Genomic DNA, 12778 nt, shown 5'->3' with positions numbered 1-12778 from the left:
AAAAATATGGGAAGATGAGAAGTATACATGTACATTTGTCAAACATGCATAAGAAAGGAGGCCTTACTACGTATCTGCATATAAAATGTACTAATTTATTACTCTACTGGGATGTCTGATTGTACAAAAATTCTAGGAGAGGAACAGAGGCCTCGGATAACTCTTCAGGTTATTAATGCCTTACACTGTTTGAATTAACAGACTTTGTAAAAGCAATTCTAAGTTATTTAGTAACACAACAAAAATAATACAGACACTACATGTATTAAAAATTGGAATGTTACCCTTGGAGTGCATTGTTTTGGCCTTTCCTGGAGAAGGAAGCTGGTGCAAATGACTAAAACAGTACTTCTTTGGTGTGCATGTGAGAATTCCAAGGGGCAAAATGTTGTCTTCCACCAACATCACTTCCTATCTATAAAGGGAGAAATCAAGGAGTTCAGAAATAAAACATTCTAATGATTCCTGACAACAGTTTGTAATTAATTAGCCACAGTCACTTGACTACCCACAAAACTAGAGAATCTGCTTGTTGTTTAGAACAGGGTTAGTATAGAAAAATCAGCCCCCTGAGTATTACTAAAACTAAAATCTTTCTTAAAATACACAATGACTCAATGAAGGAATATGGCTGTTAGCCAACAATGTCTACTTAAATTCCTAGAATTAGAAATTTCAAAATTTCACATTAAAATATTTAATGAAAGCCGGGTGCGGCGGCTCAAGCCTGTAATCCCAGCACTTTGGGAGGCTGAGGTGGGTGGATCATGAGGTCAAGAGATCGAGACCATCCTGGTCAACATGGTGAAACCCCATCTCCACTAAAAACACAAAAAATTAGCTGGGCATGGTGGCGCGTGCCTGTAGTCCCAGCTACTCAGGAGGCTGAGGCAGGAGAATTGCCTGAGCCCCGGAGGCGGAGGTTGCGGTGAGCCGAGATCGCGCCATTGCACTCCAGCCTGGGTAACAAGAGTGAAACTCCGTCTCAAAAAAAAAAAAAAAAAAAAAAAAATTTAATGAAGCATCTAATTTAATCCATCATCTAACATTTAGAAAATTGCTTCCTGAGTGACAGGAAAAATAAAAACATTGTTTTAATCCTTGAAACTGGGTTAGCAAGCAAATTACAGCATGCAATGAGATAATATGAATAAAACCTACTCTACAATTTTTCACATTTCTTTTAGTGAAAAAGTAAATAACAAGCAAAGACTAATAATTTCTTTCTAATTGACTACGTAACATACCTACACATCCTGATCCTCGCTAAGAATATTGTGGCATCTACAAAAATAGTGTGAATGATTCAACTGCTGGCACAGCCATTTCCACAATGTAAACTCCTTCGATGCTGCTGGCCCAGAGCCTGAGTACTAGGTGTCTGAATGCTGCCAGCCATGCACTTAAATCATTGTCATGTCATCCCCAAAGATACACAGGCCTCTGTAGACCTCATTTGCTCTAACATATGCGAGTGAGTTAGTTTTCCAGTTCCACAGGCCTTTCTGGTACCAGATGCTGACCAAACTGAACGCGTTCCGCATGTTTGCCTGGTATGGTCCCTGTGCTGGACCTCAGCTCAAAGAAGTGTTTTGGTCACTCATTTTGTTCAGATTTCCAAGGTTTCCATTTTTTAAAGTCATCATCGATCCAGGCACATTTATAAAAGGGACCTTGAGCTTGAGATATACGGCAGACACTAAGCACTCATCTTTCTGTCACTCGCCAACCAACAGCATTAAATTACAAAGACCAGCATCACAGCCAGGGTCTCCTTGTCATTAGAGTGTCATCACTCCCTGTAGGAAGAATGTCGGGTGCTTTCAGGACAAAATGCTTACCAATATTGTAATTCCCCCAGCCCTTGAGAATGGGAGGGCAGAAGGATTTCCATTACTTTCCTTCACACCTCAAGTAGAAGGGAAGTAGAAGGGATAAACTCTTTTACATAAAATCAAGTTCTTGTTTCACATTCACCTTTGAAAATAGAAAAAAATAAAGAAAAATAAAAAGTGTAAATGTACATTTGCCAGCCATGCAAATGGTGTATAAATGTAACAGGTTTATTATGCACAAGTATATAAAATATACTAAATCATTTCCCCACTAAGGTGTCCTAATGTTATCAGAAAGCAGAGAAGTATAAAACTATTAGTAGACAAAGGAGATAGAAACCTCAGATGACTAACCAGATTAGTAGGGCTCACACCGTTTGGATTAACAAACTGCTTGAAAAACCAATTATAATCTTACTTGCTAAAATAGAATAATAGAAATAACCCAGGAAAATGCACTTGCTAAACACTGCAATATTACCTCTGAAGTGCATTGTTCTTGTTGCCAGACAAGGAATCTGGCACATGTGACAATATAAGCAGGTTAGTGGAGCAGTCGTTATAATTTATAACTCTTGGAAATGTTTTAAATGTTATTCAAAGTACAGAGAAGAAAACATCTTAAAAATAAAGAAAACTGATGCTTCAGATAGCTCATCAGCTTAGTAATTCCTAATAGTCTGTATTAACCTATTATTCATCAAACCAAATGAATGACAGTTTAAAAAATAATAAAAATAAATTTACTAAAAATCAGATACTACCTCAGGAATGTGTTGTTCTGTTTCTTCCCAAATTAGTTAGCTGGTACAAATGACAAAATTAGCCCTTCACTGGTCCAGTGGTAAAATTCAGTGGAATTGTAACTCACCCAATCTACAAAGTGTAGCAGAAATTAGGGAAGTTATATAACAAAATTTGTCAAATGGAGTATTTAGTTACAAGCAAATGTAAGAATTCACACTAGACATTCACTAGACCATCCAATGAATGACAAGAAAAATTATTCTTCCATCTTTGACCACTATAAAATATAAACTTTTTATCTGAGACATTAGTCTCAAAGCTTCCCCTGGCATGCCCAATCAAAGTCATTTATTACAACGAGGATATCTCTTCAAACACAATGGAAACCTTTGAGGATGTATGAATATAGCCAGTGATATCTACGTAAAAAAGAATTTGAAATATAATCTAAGTTTATTTGAGGCAGCATACAGTTGAAGCCAGCAAAACAGTGGTTTGCTTTTTGATAAGAAAAACTACAATCAAGAAAACAAGTTTTACAATCCTAGTGGTTGAATTGGCAAGAAAATTAAAATACACCAGAATATTTAACATAGAATACCTTTTTTTTCCAATTTCCATGTAACTGTTTCACTTAACTGAAAATTAAAAGTAAGACCAGGAGCAGTGGCTCACGCCTGTAATCCCAGTACTTTGGGAGGCCAAGACGAGTGGATCACCTGAGGTTGAGAGTTGATACCAGCCAGCCCAACATGGTGAAACTCTGTCTCTACTAAAAATACGAAAATTATCCAGGTATGTTGGCATCCCAGGCTACCTGGGAAGCTGAGGTGGGAGACTCTTGAACCTGGGAGGCAAAGGTTGCAGTGAGCCAAGACCATACAACTGCACACCAGCCTGGGCAACAGACTGAGATGTTGTCTCAAAAAAAAAAAAGAAAAGGAAAATCTCACCGTTATCTTTGGATTTGGATGTCGACCCTGTCATTACTCTCATGAGATTGATCATCAACCAGAAAATTCTGCGAGCTCAGACAAATGTATGAATGGCTCAAGGACAGGCACAATAATGTCCATGAGTGCCCAGGGTCTATGAATTGTGCCTATAAATGCTGCCAACCAAGTACAAAGAGAGTTGCTATGTCAAAAAACAGCTGGATATTTACAGACCTGAGAACAATTCATTTGCTCTAACATATGTGGGTCAGTTTGTTTTTCAGTACCCTAAGCCCTGTGAACTCCATCCGCATGTCTGCCTGGCATAGTCCCAGCGCTGGACCTCAGCTCACAGAAGTGGCACAAAAATGATTTGGTCACTCATTTTGTTCAGATTCCGATGAAATCCATTTTTCTAATAGTCATCATCGATCCAGGCACATTTTTAAAAGGGACCTTGAGTCTGAGTTATGTGGCAGACACTGAGCACATTTGTCACTCTGGGACACACTGACCCACGCTATGCAATGATGGAGACCAGCATCACAGTCAATGACCAGCCCACAGTGGACTAGCACAGCCAGGGTCTCATGGTCACCAGAGTGTTAATATTCCCTAAGAGGATATGTTGGTTTGCTCAGGACAAAAGGCTTACCAAAATTAGAGTTCCCACTGGCCCTTGAGGATAGGAGGGCAGCATTTTTCCCAATACTTTTTTTTCTTCTTGTCTTGCCTGAAAGGGAAGGAAAAATTCATCCATATGAAACCCAGTTCTTGGTCTATGTTGTTCTGTAGGAAGAGAGTATGTGTATGAGAATCTGAGACGTACACATGGACATTTTTTAGCCTTGCATAAGACAGGATGTTTCATATGTTATTCAAAGTAGAGAAAAGCATAAAATCTTTTAAAAAAGGAGATTGACGCCTAGCTCATCAGAATATTAATGTCTGAAACAAACTCTTTATAAATTCTTAATTACTTAAAAAAATAAAAAGGCATCACAAAAATAAATTCACTGAAAATTGGATGTTACCTTAGATGTGCATTGGAGTGCTTCCTCACAGCTGTGTTAGCTGGTACAAATGTCAAAATTAGCACTTCACTGGTTTGGCAACGAAATTCCATGGAATTCTATCTTATCCAATCTACAGAGTTCAGGGAAAATTAGGAAAGTTGTGAAACAAAATTTGGTTAATGGACTTACTTTGTTAAGCAGTTACAAGAATTCACATTAGATACTCATTGGACCATCTGTATAACAAGAACAATTATGTTCACATATTTGATTGAAACTTTATGGAAATGATGTTTTCTAAAACATTTGTCCCAAAGGTCCTCCAGCACATACCCTTCAAAACAATTTTTTTAATCTGAGACGGAGTTTCACTCCTGTTGCCCAGGCTGGAGTGCAATGACGTGACCGCGGCTCACTCCAACCTCTACCTCCTGGGTTTGAGCAATTCTTCTCCCTCGGCCTCCTGAGTATCTGGGATTTCAGGAATGTGCCACCAAGCCTAACTAATTTTGTATTTTCAGTAGAGACAGAGTCTCTCCATGTTGGTCAGACTGGTCTCGAACACCAGACCTCAGGTGATCCACCCTTCTTGGCCTTCCCAAGTACTGGCTTTACAGGAATGAACCAACGCACCTGGCCACATTGCAACTTTTAATTAATTAATACAGTGGTCAACCATGGAGGACATATGAAAGCAGCCAATGAAATTCCTGGAAAAATCCAAGACTTTGAAATACACTCCTATCACTTCTAAAAATGTGTGCTCCCAACATGTAGTTGAAACTAGCACTGAGACATGTAACAGCCAGCTTGGTTGATGGAAAAACAAAAAAGAAACAACTGTTTCAGTCTTACTGACTGGGTTGGCAAGCAAATGAAAATATATTACAAGATTTCATATAAGATATTTATTCTTTAATTTCCATGTAATTATTTCACTTAAAAGAAAATGAGAAGTGACAAAACCCACCATTAAAGAGGTGGGACTAGGCTTCACGTTTCAACAAAAAATACAGGAAGCCTAAGTAGCAATGGGACGGTGTTCTTGACCACCCAGCAGCGCCTCCAGGTAAGCGGAAGAGGCGGGCCTAACCTCCCGGTGTAAACAAAAAGACAGAGGAAGCTTACCCAGTAACCTGAAGGAGTCCCTAGAAACCCTAGCAAGGCAGTCCAACATTCAAATCCAAGAAATACAATAGTGCCTAGACAGGCAGACGAGTGACCTCATCAAGCAGCTCCCTGAGATCACAGTCCGGTAAATCCACTAAGATGGGAAAAAAAAAAAAAAAAAGCGTAAGAAAGATGAAACCATCAAAGACCAGAGCATCTCTTCTCCTTCGAGGGATCACAACTCCTCAGTGACATGGGAACCTAACATGACTGAGAAAGAGTGCAACGAACTGGGAGAAACAGGCTTCAGAAGGTGGATAATAACAAACTTCAGGTTAGACAAAATGCTAACTGGAATAACCGCCTTAGAGAAGAACATAAATGACTTGATGGAGTTGAAAAATACAGCACAAGAACTATGTGAAGCAAACACAGGTTTTAATAGCCGAATCGAACAAGTAGAAGAAAGGATATCAGATATTGAAGATCAACTCAATGAAATAAAAAGAAAAGGCAAAACAACAGAAAAAAGAGTGAAAAGGAACGAACAAAGCCTCCAAGAAATATGAGATTATGTGAAAATACCTAATCTATACTTGATCAATGCACCTAAATATGATGGGGAGAATGAATCTAAGCTGGAAAACACACTCCAGAATATTATCCAGGAGAACTTCCCAAGCCTAGCAAGGCAGTCCAACATTCAAATCCAAGAAATACAGAGAACCCCACAAAGATATTCCTCAGGAAAAGCAACCCCAAGGCACCTAACTGTCAGATTCACCAGGGCTGAAATGAAGGAAAAAAATGCTAAGGGCAGCCAGAGAGAAAGGTCAGGTCACCCACAGATGGAAGCCAATCAGATTCACAGCAGATCTCCTAGCAGAAACTCTACAAGCTAGAAGAGAGTGGAGGCCAATATTCAACATGCTTAAAAAAGAAAGAGGATGAGTTCATTTCCTTTGTAGGGACTTGGATGAATCTGAAAACCATCATTCTCAGCAAACTGACACAAGAAGAGAAAACGAAGTATCGCATGTACTCACTCATAGGTGGGTGCTGAACAGTGAGAACACATGGACTCAGGGAGAGGAGCATCACACACTGGGGGCTGTTGAGGAGGGACAGCGGCGGGTGGGAAGTGTGGGGAGGGATAACATGGGGGGAAATGCAGGATATAGTATGCACCTATACAGCAACCCTGCAGGACCTGCACATGTACCCCAGAACCTAAAGTAAAATAAATAAATAAATAGGAAAAGAACTTTCAACCCAGAATCTCATATCCAGCCAAACTAAGCTTCGTAAGTGAAGGAGAAATAAAATCCTTTATGGACAAGCAATTACGGAGAGATTTCATTATCACCAGACCTGTCCTACAAGAGCTCCTGAAAGAAACACTAAGCACAGAAAGGAACAAGTACTAGCCACTGCAAAAGCACACCAAATGGCAAAGACCAAAAATGCAATGCAGAAACCGAGTCAACCAATGGGCAAGAAATCCAGCCAGTAACAAAATGGCAGGATCAAATTCACACATAACAATATTAACATTGAATGTAAACGGTCTAAACACCCCAAGCAAAAGACACAGACTGGCAAACTGGATAAAACGTCAAGACCCATCAGCGTGTTGTATTCAGGAAACCCATCTTACAGACAAAGACACACATAGACTCAAAATAAAGGGATGGAAGAAGATTTATCAAGCAAATAGGGAACAAAAAAAAAAAGCAGGGGTTGCAATCCTAGCCTCTGATAAAATGGACTTCAAACCAACAAAGATCAAAAGAGACAAAGAAGGGTATTACATAATGGTAAAAGGATCAATCCAACAAGAAGAGCTAACTATCCTAAATATATATGCACCCAAAACAAGAGCACCCAGATATATAAAACAGTTCTTAATGACCTAAAACAGGATTCAGACTCCCACACAGTAATAGCAGGAGACTTCAACACTCCACTGTCAATATTAGATCAATGGAACAGAAAATTTACAAGGATATCCAGGACTTGAATGCAGAGCTGGACCAAGCAGACCTGATAGATATTTACAGAACATTCCACTCCAAATCCACAGAATATACATTCTTCTCAGCACCACATCACACTTACTCAAAAATTGACCACATAATTGGAAGCAAATCGCTCCTCAGCAAATGCAAAAGAACAGAAATCATAACAAACAGTCTATCAGACCACAGCACAATCAGATTAGATCTCAGGATTAAGAAACACACTCAAATCTGCACAACCACTTGGAAACTGATCAACTTGCTTCTGAGTGTCCACTGGATAAACAATGAAATGAAGGCAGAAATCAAGATGTTCTTTGAAACCAATTAGAATGAAGACACAACTTACCAGAATCTCTGGAACACCTTTAAAGCAATGTTGAGAGGGAAATTTACAGCAATAAATGCCCCCATAAGAAACAAGGAAAGATCTAAAATTGGCACCCTATCATCAAAATTGAAAGAGATGGAGGAGGTAGATCAAAACATCTCAAAAGCTAGCAGAAGACAAGAAATAACTAAGATCAGAGCAGAACTGAAGGAGATAGAGACACAAAAAGCCCTTCAAAAAAAATCAGTAAATCCAGGAGATGGTTTTTGAAAAGACCAAAAAAATAGTCCACTAGCCAGAAAAATAAAACAGACAAGAGAGAAGAATCAAACAGATGCAATAAAAAAAGACAAAGGGGATATCGCCATTGATCCCACATAAATACAAATTTCCTACCATCAGCGATCACTACAAACGGCTCTATGCACATAAACCAGTAAACCAGGAAAAAATGGATAAATTGCTGGACACTTGTACTCTACCAAGACTAAACCAGGAGGAACCCTGAATAGACCAACAAGGGCTGATGTTGAGGCAGCAATCAATAGCCTATCACCCAAAAAAAAGTTCAGGTCCAGACTGGTTCTCAGTTGAATTCTACTAGACGTACAAAGAGGAGCTGGTACCATTCCTTCCGAAACTATATCAAACAATACAAAAAGAGGGAATCCTCCCTAACTTATTTTATGAGACCAACATCATCCTGATACCAAAACCTGGCAGAGACTCAACTAAAAAAGAAAACTTCAGGTCAACATCCATGATGAACATCGATGCAAAAACCTTCAATAAAATACTGGCAAACTGAATTCAGCAGCACATCAAAAAGCTTATTCATCATGATCAAGTAGGCTTCATCCTGGGGATGCGAGGCTGGTTCAACGTAAGTTCATAAACGTAATCCATCACATAAACAGAACCAAAGAGAAAACCACATGATTATCTCAATAGATGTAGAGAAAGCCGTTGACAAAATTAAACAGTGCTTTATGCTAAAAACTCTCAATAAACTAGGTATTGATGGAACATATCATAAAATGATATAAGCTACTTATGACAAACCTACAGCCAGTATCATACTGAACAGGCAAAAGCTGGCCCTTTGAAGTCAGGCACTAGATAAGGATGCCCTCTCTCACCACTCCTATACAGTATCATATTAGAAGTTCTAGCCAGAGGTATTAGGCAAGAAAAAGAAATAAGGCATATTTAGTTAGCAAAGGAGGAAGTCAAACTGTCTCTGTTTGCAGACGACATGATTGTATATTTAGAAGACCCCACTGTCTCAGCCCAAAATCTTCTCAAACTGACAAGCAACTTGAGCAAAGTCTCGAGATACAAAATCAATGTGCAGACATCACAAGCATTCCGATATACCAATGACAAACAGAGAGCCAAATCAAGAGCAAACTCCCATTCACAATTGCTACAAAGAGAATAAAACACCTAGGAATACAACAAACAAAGGATGTAAAGGACCTCTTCAAGGAGAACTACAAACCACTGCTAAACAAAATAAGAGAGGACACAAAGAGATGGAAAAACATTCCATGCTCATGGTTAGGAAGAATCAATACCGTGAAAATGGCCATACTGCCCAAAGTACAGATTCAATGGTATCCCCAGCAAGATACCAATGACCTTCTTCACAGAACTGGAAAAAACCACTTTAAACTTCATACGGAATCACAAGAGATTCTACATAGCCAAGACAATCCTAAGCAAAAAGAACAAAGTTGGAGGCATCACACTGCCGGACTTCAAACTATACTACAAGGCTACAGTAATCAAAACAGCATGGTACTAGTACCAAAACAGAGTCATAGACCAATGGAACAGAAGAGAGGCCTCAGAAGCAACACCACACATCTACAACCATCTGATCTTTGACAAACCTGACAAAAACAAGCAATGGGGAAAGGACTCAATGTTTAATAAATGGTGTTGGGAAAACTGGCTAGCAGTGTGCAGAAAGCAGAAACTGGACCCCTTCCTGTCACCTGACACTAAAATTAACTCCAGATAGATTAAAGGTTTAAACATAAAACCTAATACCATAAAAACACCATAAGAAAACATAGGCAAAACCATCGAGGACATAGGCATAGGCAAGGCCTTCATGACTAAAACACCAAAGGCAAACGCAACAAAAGCCAACACAGACAAATGAGATCTAATTAAAATTCAGAGCTTCTGTACAGCAAAAAAACCATCATTAGAGTGAACTGGCAACCAACAGAATAGGAAAAAATTTTTGCAGTCTACCCATCTGACAAAGGGCTAATATCCAGAATCTACAAAGAACTAAAACAAATATAGAAGAAAAAAACACCCCCATACAAAAGTGGGCGAAAGATATGGACACTTTGCACTTTGCAAAAGAAGACATATATGAGGCCAACAAACACATGAAAAAATGCTCATCATCACTGGTCATTAGAGAAATGCAAATCAAAACCACACTGAGATATCATCTCATGCTAGTTAGCATGGTGAACATTAAAAAATCTGTAGATAACAGATGCTGGAGAGGCTGTGGAGAGAAAGGAACACTCTTACACTGTTGGTCGGAGTGTAAATTAGTTAAACCATTGTGGAAGACAGCGTGGCAATTTCTCAAGAATCTAGAAATAGAAATTCCATTTGACCCAGCAATCCCAATACTGGGTATATACCCAAAGAACTATAAATCATTGTACTATAAAGACACATGCACATGTATGTTCATTGCAGCCATGTGTACAATAGCAAAGACCTGGAACCAACCCAAATGCCCATCAATGATAGACTGGACAAGGAAAATGTGGAACATATACACCATGGAGTACTACGCAGCCATAAAACATGACAAGTTCGTGTCCTTTGTAGAGGCTTGGATGAATCTGGAAACCATCATTCTCAGCAAACTGACACAAGAACAGAAAACCAAACACCGCATGTTCTCATTCATAGGCGGGTGTTGAACAATGAGAATAAGTGGACTCAGGGAGAAGAGAATCACACACTGGGTGCAGGGGAGGGACAACCGGGGGTGGGGAGAGATGACGTGGGGAGAAATGCCGCATATAGTCAAAGGGGGAATAGAGGCAGCAAACCGCCTGGTTATGTATGCACCTATGCAGCAACAACCCTGCATGACCTGCACATGTACTCCGGAATCTAAAGTAAAATATATATAAAAAAAGGAGGAACATCACAAATTAAAAAAAAAAAAGAAAATGAGAAGTAAAAACCTGTGATATTTTTGAATGCTGGTATCTCTTTGCCATCAAGTGACGCATCATCAAAACAGAACCTTCTGGGCACTCACACAAATGTCTGAATGGCTCATGGGTTCGCACAATGATTTCCTGTAAATCCTGTAACTCCTGTGCTGGCTCCCCAGTGTCTGGTAATATGTAAGTGCTACTAGCCAAGCACTTGAAGAGTCTCGACCTTACCTTCAACTACATATTGATAGGTAACTGTCCAGTAATTTCCTCCACTGTATGAAAGCTCATTCATCTTCTAATTCCACAGGCCATTTTGGGACCAGTGCTGATCCAACTGAACGACCTCCACGTGTTTCTCTGGCATGGCCCCTGTGCTGGACCTCAGCTCACAGAAGTGGCACAGAAGTGGTTTGGTCACTCATTTTGTTCAGATTCCAATGAGATCCATTTTTAAGTCATCATCGATCCAGGCACATTTATAAAAGGGACCTTGAGCCTGAGACATGTGGCTGACACTGAGCACACAGCTATCTGTCATATTTGGAGACACTGACCCACACTAGTCAATCACATGGAGCCCAGCATCACAGTCAGTGACCAGCCCATGGCTGACCAGCACAGCCAGGGTCTCATGGTCACTCCAGTGTCATGAGGCACTAAGAGGAAATGCTGGTATTCTCAGGATAAAATGCTTACCAGTATCAAGCATTTTGAGGTTTTGACGTCAGATGTATTCATATTACACTCCATTCTGTCACTTCTTGAGGTAGAAAAAAATAACTTTCATATAAGAATCTTTGCTGGTTCCCTGCTGAACTATAAGAATACAGAAAAGGTGAGCAAAGATGTGTAACACAGACATTCATTATTCAAATGGCGTGGGGATGCCCACGCTGTAGGCCTTCTTACATACATAGCTTCACTGTTCCCTACACTGAAGAATCCTTTCCCATACTTCATGACTGATTGAACCAGGTTAACCCATATGATGGAGCTACCTAACCTAAGATACTCTCGTCATTCTTATGGTCCAGAGTCTCCACCCCCTATTATGGACCTGGCATCTTGGGAGTAGAGAACACCCTTCACCATCCCAGGAAGTACCAGTAGGTGCTAGTTGGAAGCCTAGTAATATCAGATAAGCTAAGACAGGTGTCACCAAACTTTTTACACAGGAGGCCAGTTCACTGTCCCTCAGACCATTGGAGGGCTGCCACATACTGTGCTCCTCTCACTGACCACCAATGAAAGAGATGCCCTTTCCTGAAGTGCGGCGGTGGGGGGCTGGGGGGGGAGCTGGATAAATGGCCTCAGGGGGCCGCAATCGGCCCGCGCCGTAGTTTGGGGACACCTGAGCTAAGTGATCAAAACATACCCCTTCAGCTCTGATAGCTACGTTGCCTGCAAAACACATGGCCTATTAAAAACAGGACAGGAATTAAACCTCAACGGGGAACATGCCTGCTAAAATGAAACATTTGAATAGATTAAGATTCCCCAACTTAAAAAGGAAAAAAATGCAGGATAAACTAAAACATCACCCATCTAATGAGAACTGCAAAAATCAGAATTGG

The 12778-nt window shown here is 40.0% G+C and overlaps 2 non-coding genes and 1 pseudogene across 2 annotated transcripts; all 3 read right to left on the bottom strand.

Annotated features, from left to right (window-relative positions):
• Nucleotides 1-1569: 1569 nt before the first annotated feature.
• LOC120368238 (small nucleolar RNA SNORD116) lies at nt 1570-1652 on the bottom strand (annotated as a pseudogene).
• A 2204-nt stretch (nt 1653-3856) lies between these two features.
• LOC120368241 (small nucleolar RNA SNORD116) lies at nt 3857-3952 on the bottom strand. Its single transcript, XR_005582431.1, has one exon. It is a non-coding gene; the product is annotated as a small nucleolar RNA SNORD116 (small nucleolar RNA).
• A 7628-nt stretch (nt 3953-11580) lies between these two features.
• LOC120368239 (small nucleolar RNA SNORD116) lies at nt 11581-11672 on the bottom strand. Its single transcript, XR_005582429.1, has one exon. It is a non-coding gene; the product is annotated as a small nucleolar RNA SNORD116 (small nucleolar RNA).
• Between the last annotated feature and the right edge of the window lie 1106 nt (nt 11673-12778).

The sequence above is a fragment of the Saimiri boliviensis genome, chromosome 5, assembly GCF_048565385.1.
Source record: "Saimiri boliviensis isolate mSaiBol1 chromosome 5, mSaiBol1.pri, whole genome shotgun sequence".
In the NCBI taxonomy this organism is placed as follows: Eukaryota; Metazoa; Chordata; class Mammalia; order Primates; family Cebidae; genus Saimiri; species Saimiri boliviensis.
Note: the sequence above shows the minus strand (reverse complement) of the source record. Positions and strands in the feature narration are given on the sequence as shown.